The sequence below is a fragment of the Zootoca vivipara genome, chromosome 13 (genome assembly GCF_965207765.1).
Source record: "Zootoca vivipara chromosome 13, rZooViv2.hap1.1, whole genome shotgun sequence".
Classification (NCBI taxonomy): Eukaryota; Metazoa; Chordata; class Lepidosauria; order Squamata; family Lacertidae; genus Zootoca; species Zootoca vivipara.
Genome location: NC_142596.1, coordinates 12,892,404 through 12,905,625, shown reverse-complemented (window position 1 = coordinate 12,905,625; position 13,222 = coordinate 12,892,404). Strand labels below are relative to the sequence as shown.

Genomic DNA, 13,222 nt, shown 5'->3' with positions numbered 1-13,222 from the left:
TATTTCCAGGGATTAGAACAGGAATGGGGAGCCTGTAGCCCTCCAGATCCTGCTGGACTCCAACTGCCACCAGCCCCAGTCAGTATGGCCAACGGTCAAGGGGCGATGGGAGTAGCAGTCTAGGAAGCATCTGAAGGGCCTCTTGTTCCGAGGCCTAGATTAGAAGGAACTTTGACCTCAACCAAACTCTTCCAGGAGATGTGTTTATGTATGCAGGTGTGGGGAACCTAAGGCATGGGGTGGGGTGCCAATGAATGTAGTTTTCAGGCTTCTCTGTTTAATGGTTGTGAATCTCTTGAGGCAATAAAATGGATCAGACAAATGTACAGAGAATAACAGTGCAATCCCATATGTGCCGACGTTAGAGAGAACTTCCTGGTGGTACAAGTTGTTTGATAGGCTGCCTCAGAAGGTATTCGTGATTAAGGAAAGGGTGGGTGCACATCTATCAAGTAGGGCTGGGTGGTATCTGGTTTTCAACATCGTGATATACCACCAGCTGAATATCAAAATATACTGATATATCACAATGTCTGAAATGTATCTTGGCTGCTGGCCTCTCCACCTTATTTCCTTCTCCCTCCTTAAGGATGAAATAAGGTAGGGAACCAGGCAGAGGGTCTTCTCGGTAGTGGCGCCCGCCCCGTGGAATGCCCTCCCATCAGATGTCAAGGAAATAAACAACCATCTGTATCGGGAAACTTTTAATGTCTAATGTTTTACAATTTTTTTATGTGCTGTAAGCTGCCCAGAGTGGCTGGGGAAACCCAGCCAGATGGGCGGGGCATAAATAACAAAATTATTATTATTATTAGGGAGGAGGAAGAAGCAGCAGAGATATATTACCCAACCCCACACCTGAGCAAGCCCGCTTGCCACACTGGCTCGCGGAACACTCCTGGCCCTGGAGGGAGTTTCAGACATGATATTATTACCTGCTCAAAAATTCTGAAACTGTTACCGGTATCACGCTCTGAACTTCAAACTGGTTTCAGGTGATATATTGTAATACCACCCAGCCCTACTATCAAGGATACCCGCTTAGACTACTGCTATGCGCTCTAGGTGGGGCTACCTTTGGAGGTGACCCGGAAACTGCAATTAATCCAGAATTCGGCAGCTAGACTAGTGACTGGGAGTGACCGCCGGGCCCACATAACACCAGTCCTGAGAGATCTACACTGGCTCCCAGTACGTTTCCGAGCACAATTCAAAGTGCTGGTACAGACCTTTAAAGCCCTAAACCGCCTCGGTCCTGTATACCTGAAGGAGCGTCTCCACCCCCATCATTCAGCCTGGACACTGAGATCCAGCACCAAGGGCCTCCTGGTGGCTCCCTCATTGCGAGAAGTGAGGTTACAGGGAACCAGACAGAGGGCCTTCTCGGTGGTGGCACCCGCCCCGTGGAACGCCCTCCCAGCAGATGTCAAGGCAATAAGCAACTATTTTACTTTTAGAAGACAACTGAAGGCGGCCCTGTTTGGGGAAGTTTTTAATGTTTGATGCTGTATTGTTTTTAATATTCGGTTGGAAGCCGCCCAGAGTGGCTGGGGAAACCCAGCCAGATGGGTGGGGTATAAATCAGGCACCCCCAAACTGTGGCCCTCCAGATGTTTTGGCCTACAACTCCCATGATCCCTGGCTAACAGGACCAGTAGTCAGGGATGATGGGAATTGTAGTCCAAAACATCTGGAGGGCCGAAGTTTGGGGATGCCTGGTATAAATAAAATAATAATAATAATAATAATAATAATAATAATAATAATAATAATTGTAGTGGGCTTCTTGCATCGTCAGGGTGTGGAACCATTTCCAGTCTAAGGGCCACATTCCTCTTGGGGCAATCTTCCGGGGGCCACATGTTCGTGTCGGGAGAGAGTGACATAAATGGGCGGAGCAACAAATGCAAAAATGATCTGCATGCCAGTTTTTAAACACAGCCCTCTCCATCCAGGCCAGGAAGCAGCAATATCAGGCTGCAACAATACATGCTAGCCAGGCAGCGCTAGTGAGGCCTGGGGAGAGGGATGTGGTCGAAGGAGAGTCCTGGGGACCAGATGAGGTCCTGGGGGCCTGTGGTTCTCCACCCTTGGAACTTTGGGGCTTTCTCCAGCTCTAGGATCCCACTATTTTCAATGCAGCTTACTCCCAGCTAAGAGTGATTATGGATACACCCTATCAGTAGCTATTCAATGTGACAATGAAAAAGTGGAATGCCCAGTATACCTCTGTAAATCAGATGATGGGGATGAGGAATATTTTCTCCATTGTACTCTGACTTCCAGTAAAATCTGGCTGGTTGCTAAATGGGAACCAGCCACCTTCTCAAATTCAGTTGACAATAGCTGTGACAAGTTATTTTGGTTCTCTGGTTGAGAAAGCACCCTCTCCCACAATATATTGATTTGTGTAGAATACACCTGCTCTCAGCCGCTATAACATTAACTCCATTTAATCCCGAGAGCCAGTATGGTGTAGAGTCAAACAAAAACCTGGAAAAACTCGGGTCCAAATCAAAACTGAGCCAAAAATCTCATGGGGTGATGCTGGGCAAGTCTGCTTTATCTCTTAGCCCAGGAATGGAGAACCTGTGGCCCTCTGGATGTTGTCGGACTCTGACCATTAGTAGGGTTGCCAGACTCAATAGAGGACAGGACTTCTGTGCCTTTAATTGCCCTGCTCTCTTCTGAGTCTGGAAACCTTAAAGAGAAACCAGCAGACCCTTTGCTTGGAAATTAAACAAAGGGTCTGCTGGTTTCTCTTTAAGGTTTCCAGACGCAAAAGAGAGCAGGGCAATTAAAGGCACAGAAGCCCTGTCCTCTACTGAGTCTGGCAACCCTAACCATTAGTCATGCTGGCTGGAGCTGATAGGAATTGAGAAGCTACCTCGCAGGGTTGTTGTGGTGGGGAAATCTTCTGGGAGGGAGGAGGAAGCACTTCCACCCTGGCCAAGGACCATTCTTCTATTGCATGATTTTGCTAACAACTCCATCTAGTTTCCATATTAATCTGCATTTTCTCTATCAATATGTAGATATGTGTGTTTTGATATGTTTAAACTACTGAGAACAGAATCACAACGTTCAGATCAGCGTGAAATCCAATGGAGAGACTTTCCTGGGGGAAAAGACTGGTTGTTAAAACTACTCTGGGAACTGAATTTGTCTGAGGAGAACAGGGGTCGCCTAAGAACCTCTCAGCATCTTTAGCAAACTTCAGTTTCCAGGGTTCTCTGGGGGAAGCCATGTCTGTTTAAAGTGGTTCAATAGTGGTTTAAGTGTATGCTATGGATGTGACCAGAATCATATCTGAATTGTGGCATAAGCTGGTCTCGTGGGGGGTCAGGGTACCAGATTCAAATTTAACACACTGTATTGCTTTTAATTGCGAAACAATTAGCTAATGTGTTGCAATAACGAATCTGTAAATGCTTCTCTCGTGCTGGAAAGCAGCTTCTGCTGCGAGCGTTTCACGGTCTCTCCTTGCTCAGAGAAGATTAAAACTTTAGAAGCATTTGTTTGCACCGTCACTCTTATTTACTGTTTTACATCAAAAGGCATTAATCTGCCATGTGGACGTCTCATATTTCTCATCTGAGACAAAGTGCAATAAAAACATGGAAGTCAGGGAAAGGCAAAACCAATTTTACAACACAGACTGAGCAATTGTTTTGCAGCCTTGCCCTCAAATGCAAAGACTCTTACATTTTCTTTTTTCTTAAAATAAAAATAAAAATTGCCTAATCAAATGCAGGCGCTGTTCCAGTCACGCTAAATTTTCACATAATGGCAGGAGAACATTTCTTTCTAGCCTAGCGCCGGGCATTTGGATCACATTATTACATTTGCTACTGTGCGGTTTTTGTTTTTTCTTTAACTTTGGGACTGTGCATTTGCAAACGCACTTGTACTGGTGTGAACGCCTTGCCCACACAATTGCTACAGCGGGAAATGTTTCCTCCGCTCTGTTATTAGTATTATTTATTTTTTTAATAATAAAAAGCCTGCAAAGGTGGGACTGCTACGATGCATCCACACCATACATTTAAAGCATTATTATACCATTTTAACCAGTCGTGGCTTTTCCTGAAAGAATCCTGGGAACCGTAGTTCAAGAGTGCAGATACTTGTTAGCTGAGAGCTACAATTCCCCGAGTTCCCTGGAAAGAGTGATTGACTGTTAAACCCCTCATGGGTCTGACAAAACAGAACATTGCTGGCCTGCTTTCTTTCCCTCCCGGATGAATTCACAAGCCCTGTTGTCTGAGTTTATAAGGTCATTATGATATCTGCATCCTATTAACTTTTCCATTATTTTGCTTTGGATTTAATCCCAAGGTCCTCCCCTCCACACGTCATTTCCCCCTGGTCTCTGGTTCCCCGTTTCTGTCTCTCCAGTTACATCATAAAAGCACTACAGCATCATAGGAACATGTCCCATGATGCAACAGTCTTATTATTTTAATGAGGGGGAATGGTAACCTTGGGAGGGGGGATGCTAGGAATAAACCCCTCCTCCTTGTTTGCAACCTTCAATGTCATTTTGCACCACCAGTAGATCAAATGGTAAAGGTTTTTTCCTGGACTGCTTCTGGCTGGTTGTAGAAAAGGGTGTGTTAATTAGGCTGAAACCAACTCACTAACATGCTAGTTTTCTATGTAATGGCAATGGTCCCTACTTTACAGAGGATAGTCCTCTATTTTAGAGGTGGGGAGCCTTGAGCCCATGGACCAAATGTGGCCCTCCAAGCCGGAAACTCCATGCAGACAACACCCTCCCTTCAGAGTTTTTGCTTGGCTGCAATGTGTGAAGAACTGTGGAGGGAGAGACTTTGAGCTGGCTGCCAGGCAATGGCTTTTCCCACCTGCTTTGCCCCACCCTCAAGACTCAGGAGCCTTTCCCTGACCATGCCTTTAAGAATACCAGAAGCAGTTGGGAAGAGAGGAGTTCAGAAAACAATTTTATAAGTTGTGAGTCTTTGTTTCTCAATTTTGATCCTTTTACATGGTCTTGTATGTAACTGAGTAATTTACATTGTCCTTTTACATGGTCTTGTACAGGCACCCCCAAACTTCGGCCCTCCAGATGTTTTGGACTACAATTCCCATCTTCCCCGACCACTGGTCCTGTTAACTAGGGATCATGGGAGGCCAAACATCTGGAGGGCCGCAGTTTGGGGATGCCTGGTCTTGTATGTAATTATACATTGAGACTTGCTGTTGTTTTTATTGTTCATAGTTTAGTTATTATTATATTATTATTTATTGCAATTGTTAAGTGTAAATTGCTTCATTATTAATTGATGGCATTTAATTTTACTGTTAATTATACTATTATATTCTAATGGCTTATTGAATATTGCTTTATCTCATATAAGTTGTTTGTTTTAAAGTTTTGTTTTTATTACAACTTTTTGTATTGGATCAGATTGTTTTGGATTGCCTGATATCTCCCAGGACATTCTAAAGAAGATCTCAAAGTAGCTGTCTTATTACAGAAAAAATTCAGAAACAGACTGGAAAGAGAAGTTGCTGAATTGCAACTCATTACCAAGCTTAAAACCATGGAGAGACCTGGTCTGAATAAGGACATTGGATTCTTATCTCATTATACATGATAAAGCTTTCTTTAGCCATCTCACCTCTTGCTTTTTCCTGCAAGACCAATTGCAGTCGTTAACAGTCGTCAACAGCTTTACCACTCCTATCAGCCAATCACCCATTCCCACCACCCTTCTGAGTAATACCCCTCCCCACCCTCTGACTATACATAAGGGTCTGGTGACTTCTGTTTCAGTGTATCTGAAGAAGTGTGCATGCACACGAAAGCTCATACCTATGACGAACTGAGTTGGTCTCTAAGGTGCTGCTGGAAGGAATTTTTTTATTATTTTTTGTTTCTGATATCTGCTGTAGTTTTTTGTTTGTTTGTTTTGTTTCTTCAGCTTGTAAACTTCCTTGTGTAATATGGAAAGGCAGTATACAAATTAAAAGTGAACTGAACTGAACTCTGATAGTGCTTTTCTTGCCTGGATGGAGGATGGAGGGAGGTATTTAGATACTAGCCTACTTACATATGCTAACAACTAAAATGCATAGTTGTTGCCTCACCCACTTTTGCCTGTGGCCCCATCCTCAATGGCATGTGGCCCCCAGCAGCTTGCAAAGAAGGGAATGCAGCCCTACACTTGCTGTATTGCAGAGCATCCAGTGCATATCTGCTTTAAAGCTGAATAATTGTAACAAGGGAGCTGAGAGGCTTCAAGGTGTCTATCCGTAGTTAGCACCTGAACAGCAGCAATGCATATGTAGCAACCTTGCATAAGATAGGTATGGCCCAGGAACGGTTTCTTCTTATTCTCTGATCTGGTCTTTATCCTGGGTAAGTTCTCATTCACTCTGATGCAATGCAATGCAATAAAAAAAACTTTTTAAAAGGCAGCACAGGCTTTAAAAGGTCTAGACTTGACAATGGAAGCAGAGGAGGCAGGCTTAGAATGGTTTACTCAACCGCTGTAAAAGCAACTCATAAAAGACACATTAGTAACAATCTCTGCTTCATCTGTTACTCCCCCCCCAAAAAAAAATTCCATAAACTAAGAGGTGATGCAATCAGGTTGTTCATGGCCACGGCTGCAAGATTTTGTGCTTCTGGATGGGGAAAATGAAACACTCCATCTTTGAAATCTCCATTTATTTATTTTAAAGCAAGCGTCAAAACCTTTTAGCTTGACCCCTGCTGGAAATATAATTAAGCTGCAAAATGTGTAATTTGATTAGCGTTGTCCAAGATTATCAAAAGTCATGCGGCTAAAATATCTGCAAGCCGCCTCCTATTATTAAGCCACGTTCTACACATGCGGAGCCTGGGCAGCTCAGTTGGTTCAAGCGTGGTGCTGATAATTGCCAAGGTTGCAGGCTCCCTGTACGGGAGCAGCTGCGTATTTCTGCATTGCAGGGGGGTTGGACTAGATGACCCTCAGGATCCCTTGCAACGCTACAGTTCTATGATTCTGTGTAATCTCTGTGTAAACATCTGGTATGTACAACAAGGAGAAAGGTCTGCCTAGTCTGTGACCTGCGTGCTCATTTTCCACTTGCAAGTAGCTGATTTTTTTTTAAAAAAACAAACAAACACAAAAGCAATTTAAAACAACTTATGATTTCCCCAACATGCAGTTTGAAATGGGAACAGCTCATTCTGCTGCATGTGTACACCAACCCACCATTAACAAAGAATTAAGAAATGTCTCGTTTTTCATTTCTGATATGCACACATATCAGAGCCAAGAAATTACGGCCCAGCAGCTGATCTCTCCGCAACCTGAAGAAAACCATTAGCGTCTGAGAGGCAGAAGATTTTATATTGTTCCTTTTATGGATCACCTGAAACCCGGCTCTTTTTCCCCCCTTGATAGATTTTTCCACTGTTCTTACACACACACACACACCCCACCTCCTCCTCCCACAGATCTCTTTCTTCAGGTGGAAAGCGAGCCTCTGCTGGCTTGCTGATTATCCAGTCCTAGGGAGTGAATGTGCCACTTAAGAACAATGCCAAGCCTGTTCTCTCCTGGGTCTCTGTGTGTCCAAGCTGTTATTATTTCAGTGCTGTTATGAATGTGAAGGCAGGTACAGCAAATTATATTCTTGCCTAAATTTTTTAACCCAGCTTTAACTCTTAGCGAACAGAGGGGAAGGAGGGTATTTTATTGGGTCCCTAACACTATTAACTGTCTTCATTATAGGATTCTCTTTTAAGATGTGCAGTTTTTCAGAGTCTAGCATTTTCCCCACCCCTCCTAATGATCCACTGCTCTTAAACCTCCTCTGTTCCCCAACTGTACCTCTGGTTTCACTGCAATCTCTAAACCAGGCATCCCCAAACTGCGCCCCTCCAGATGTTTTGGCCTACAACTCCCATGATCCCTAGCTAAGAGGACCAGTGGTCAGGGATGATGGGAATTGTAGTCCAAAACATCTGGAGGGCCGGAGTTTGGGGATGCCTGCTCTAAACCCTTCCCTTGCCTTAAGGTCATAAAGCAAAGGTTGGACTCCAAATCCCATCAGTCCCCAGCCAGTATAAGCAATGGTCTGGGACAGGCACCCCCAACCTGTGGACCTCCAGATGTTTTGGCCTACAACTCCCATGATCTCTAGCTAACAGGACCAGTGGTCAGGGATGATGGGAATTGTAGTCCAAAACATCTGGAGGGCTGAAGGTTGGGGATGCCTGGTCTGGGATGTTGCAAGCAGTAATCTGAAACATCTGGAGGCCACCAGGTTGGGAACGGCTGACCAACATACTTCACCTCCTTCAAACATGGAGACTATTTAACCCAGGGGTAGTCAACCTTTTTATACCTACCGCTCACTAATGCATCTTTCTTAATGGTAAAATTTCTTTACCGCCCACCAGTGCTCGATGGAAGGAGGATTCAGCTTGTGCCATAGAACCCCCTACTGCCCACCTAGACTCCTGAAATGCCCACTAGTGGGCAGTAGGGACCAGGTTTACAACCCTTTCAGCACCAATCATATGCCCCCCTGAATGCAGTAGGGTATACTTCTGAGTGAAAATGCAGACGATTGCACTAATACAATTGTACTAAGATGATTGCACTAATGCTAATGCTAATATATATATATACACACATACACATTTGTAATGAGCATTTGTTGTTGCTCTAATAATTTTACTCAACTTTTGGAAACCACACTGTGCAACAGAAAAACTGCTTATAAAATAAGAAATGGCTATTCTTGCTAGAGAACCATGAAGACATTGACTTCCAAGCCTTAACGTTAAGAGTTTGGCGGGTGCAGAAGGGAAGGTGATTGTACAACAAGCTCACAACTGTTAGTTGTCGAGGGAGGAACTCAGAAGCACTGCAACAGCCCATTCAAGGCAGAAGGCCTCTTCACAATATTCAGAACCCACCCGTTCTAAAACTTGGCTCCCAATGAATTCAGGGAACAATCTTGAGGTTTAAAACTCTTGGGAACCTCACTCTACATGAGACAGTTTGACCCCACTGCACAAAGAGGAAACGCATCACAAAAGAAGACAACAAAGCAGGAACACATAAAATTTGCACATGCCAACTTATATACATGAATGCTAACTTAAGAATTAATTACTAGAATTCAAATAGAAATGCAAGACATCTCACCATAGTGAGATGGCCAGGTGACTGGTGTGCCTGCCTAGCCCTGTGTTCAGGAGTTCAACTGTTGATGGGCAACTTCCAAGGCACCTTTTGCTTCCCTTCTTAGGGCATCTTTCAACTAGACAGTCATCCAAGAGAGGGCAGGCGACTCTGAAGTAGGCTGCTTGGCCACATAAGGGTCTGCTGGATCAGGTTGATGGCTCATCCATTCCAGTATCCTGTTCTCACAGTGGCCAGCCAGGTGCTTGCAGTAAACTTACAAGCAGGGCCTAAGCACAAGAGCACTTGTCCCTCCTGCAACTTTCAGCAGCTAGAATGCAGAACCCTTAATGCAGGCACCCCCAAACTGCGGTCCTCCAGATGTTTTGGCCTACAACTCCCATGATCCCTAGCTAACAGGACCAGTGGTCGGGGAAGATGGGAATTGTAGTCCAAAACATCTGGAGGGCTGGAAGTTTGGGGATGCCTGCCTTAATGCCTCTGACTGCTCCCTCTGTATCCCCAAGCACAACTATTTATCCAGGCCAGGCCAGAAATGATGCTGATGTGTTCTCTGCCCTATGGTAATAGCTTATACCTTAGAGACATTCCCTAAAAGTTGGGAATTTGTGGACATGCCCTAACGGCCACATTGGGTTGTTGGAATAGAGCAGTGTTTCCCAAACTTGGGTTGCCAGCTGTTTTTGGACTACAACTCCCATCATCCCTAGCTAGCAGGAGCAGCGGTCAGGGATGATAGGAGATGTAGTCCAAAGAAACAGCTGGAGACCCAACTTTGGGAAACACTGGCCTACATAGCGTGAGCAATACAGTATTGCAACTGTTAAGTCTGCATTCTTCATGTTGTTCATTGGTTCCACTTACTGAGAAGAGAGGAGAGCTGGATTTGCTAGTTTCCCCTCAGGGATAGGGTGGAAAGGGTCTGCCGTGGATCTTTCAAGTGCCAAGGTGACAGAAAGGAGTGCCTGATATCGCCCATGTGCAGAGGTCCTTTTGGCAAGTGTGTTAAGGACCATTTGCTTCACAGCTCTGAAGTCAGGCTTACCAGACAGAGGACCTGGAATCTGTTCCAGGACATTATTGCTTGGGGGAATGCAGCAGGACTGGCTGACAAAATTATTCCTTTCAAAGGAAAGAAATGAGTGGCATGACTTCCAACAGTTGTTTAAAAAGAAAAATAAATGGGGAGAGAAAAGGCAGCCTACTGCAGTGTGGTCTGTTATTTGCATTAAAGCTGATTTAGTTCCACGGCCTTTGAGCCGGCTTAATTCTAAGTACCTACTGCTTAACTGGACTATGGATCTGATTGATAATAACAAAAATAATGCAAACAGCGGGAGAGAGGGAAAAGCTCATCCTTCAGTAACTAGCCATTGACCGAGGGGGGTTTGATGCAGGGAAATATGATGCATTAATATTACCAAGGTCAAAAAGTCCGAGGGTAATTGTGCTGTGTTAAATGTATTAATCAAAGCTTCCGAGGGGCCAATTTAATCTGTAAACATTTAGGCACAATCCGAATGTCACCTGCTTGTTTGGGTCATTTCCAGTGTCATTAATTTGGATTTTTGCATTGTTCTGATGGATAATAATCCTTCGTTCCCATGGCAATATGACAAGAACAAAATAATGATTTATTTTTTATATATATTTTTAGAAAAAAAGAAACACATAGGTAAGTAAGTAAACTTTAATATGGTCAAAGACCAGCAAAAGAAGAAACACATATTTATGCTTTGTTTATTTTTAAGTTGCCCAGCCTCTCAACAAGTTGACTGCAGGAATGGAGGGGACTTTTCACACACTACAGCCATAACTCAGTGGCCGAGTCCATGCTTTGCATGCAAAAGGTCTCAGGTTCAATCTCAGGTGCCCATACCTTCCAAGTCCCAGACTGCAGAATCCGGGACCGGCAGCCATGTGACACCGGAAGTTGCGTCGACGTAACTTCCGGTGTCGCTTTGCCCTTCTATGGGCACCAAAAATGGCCGCCGCCGGCTTCAAAAGTCGCTTGTACACGTCAGGAAGTGCGTCAACGCAACTTCCGGTGTCGCTCCGCCCATCTATGGGCACCAAAAAGGGCTGCCGCCGACACCGGAAGTTGCGTCTATGCACTTCCGGACATGCGTAGATGTGACTTTTGAAGCCGGCGGTGGCCATTTTTTGTGCCCATAGAAGGGCAAATCGGAAAGAAAAAAAATGGCCGCCGGCAGGAGAAAATAACAGAGAAAAACGGGAGATGAAGTGATACGGGGGACCACCGGGAAAAGGTAAGTAAAATCGGGGTTTTCCCCGGAGAAAACAGGGTACTTGGAAGCTATGGGTGCCTCTGGGTAGAGCTGGAAAAGACCTCTGCCTAGAAAGACACTGCTGGTCAAGGATACATAATACTGAGCTAGATGGACTAATGTTCTGACCTGATATAAGGCAGCTTCTAGGGCTGGGCGATATCTAGGCTGGATCTACATTGACTGGTTAAACGTTATTAAACATACAATTATATAACGTTCAATGCATTTTCCTGTTTACGTTGGCTAGCTGCTCTGCAGCGCCCTCTGGTGCCTCATGTTATAACGCCTATTTAAGGTTAAAAACCACAATTGCAAATCCACCTCTGGTTTTCAGCATTGTGATAAATCACCAGCTAAACATCACCATATGCCAATATATAACAATGTCTGAAATAAGGATGGAGCAATGTAGAGGCATTGGCTGGCTGGAGGTCCCGGGCCTCAAGGAGGTTAAACTGGCCTCAACCGGGGCCAAGGCCTTTTCGGCTTTGGCCCCAGCCTGGTGGAACGCTCTATCACAGGAGACCAGGGCCCTGCGGGACATCCTTCCCCCCCTCTACGGGACCCTGTAAGTTACCTCTTTGGCCCTTTTATCGGCTCATGTGAGACCAACATGGATAGCTGGCCCTGATGAATACTTGAGGTTCCCGAGCCCTATGGCTGTAATTCGTGGGCAGTCATTTAATTTTTTCCTGATTCTAATTTTTAAGCTGTATTTTAATCAATTGTTTGATTGTGTTTTAATGTATTTTATATTTGATGTTAGTTGCCCTGAGCCTGGTCTTGGCCGGGGAGGGCGGGGTATAAATAAAAAATTACTTACTTAGTTACTTTTCCCACATTGTGGTTTTTGTGTAATGCACACATGTGCGTGCACGCACACACACACACATCATGATTCACAATATTTTACCAGGTCAAAAATGATGAAACAGATATCACAATATGGACTTTACAATATATTGATATTTTGCCCAGCCCTAGCAGCTTCCCTTGTTCCTAACTCAAGGAACTAGACCAGAGATAAGGAACCTTTGGCATTTCAGATATTGTCAGATATATAGCTCCCACCACTTCCAGCCAGCATGATCAGTGGTCAGGGGCGATGGAAGTTGTAGTCTAACATCATCTGGAGAATCAAAGGTCTTCCCATCCCTAACTGCCTTAGAGCCAAAGCAGGTGCCTCTTAGAAGGTCTGTAAATCTCTCTAGTTCAGTACTGTCTGCTCCAACTGGCAGTAGCTCTGCAGGGTCTCAGGCAGAGGTCTTTCCCCTCACCTGCCAACAAGACCCTTTAGAGCAGAGATGGGGCACTTGTGGTCCTCTAGACGTTCCTGGATTTCAGCTCTCGGCATCCTTGACCCATAGCCATGTTGGCAAGGGGAGTTGGAGTCTAGCAACATCTGGAGGGTGAAACAACAACACTGGGAGGGCCAGAGACTGGAAATGGGACTTTTCAGCATGCAGTGCATCTGCTCTGCAACCCAGCTAACTTCTCAAAATAAATGCAGATGCAATACAGTGAATTGGCTACATAGGAACTGCAACACATCACAGCTTCTCAGAGCTTATACAGGTGGTGGTTGTGAGCAAGATGCAATCATCTGAGGTTCAGTAGGACCTACATCTAAATCTTGACCTGGCCATTCGGTGGAAACACACGAAGAAGCTCTTAGAATTGTGATCCAGTGGCAGCTGTTCATTTCCGATTCAGTTAAATAAACCAGTTAAGACCTTACGGCTTGGTTGTAAACAGATCGAT

At 44.7% G+C, this 13,222-nt stretch overlaps 1 protein-coding gene across 20 annotated transcripts in view; it reads right to left on the bottom strand.

Annotated features, from left to right (window-relative positions):
* SEMA6D (semaphorin 6D) overlaps nt 1-13,222 on the bottom strand; it is a 401,170-nt gene that overhangs the window by 52,111 nt on the left and 335,837 nt on the right. The window lies entirely within an intron of this gene.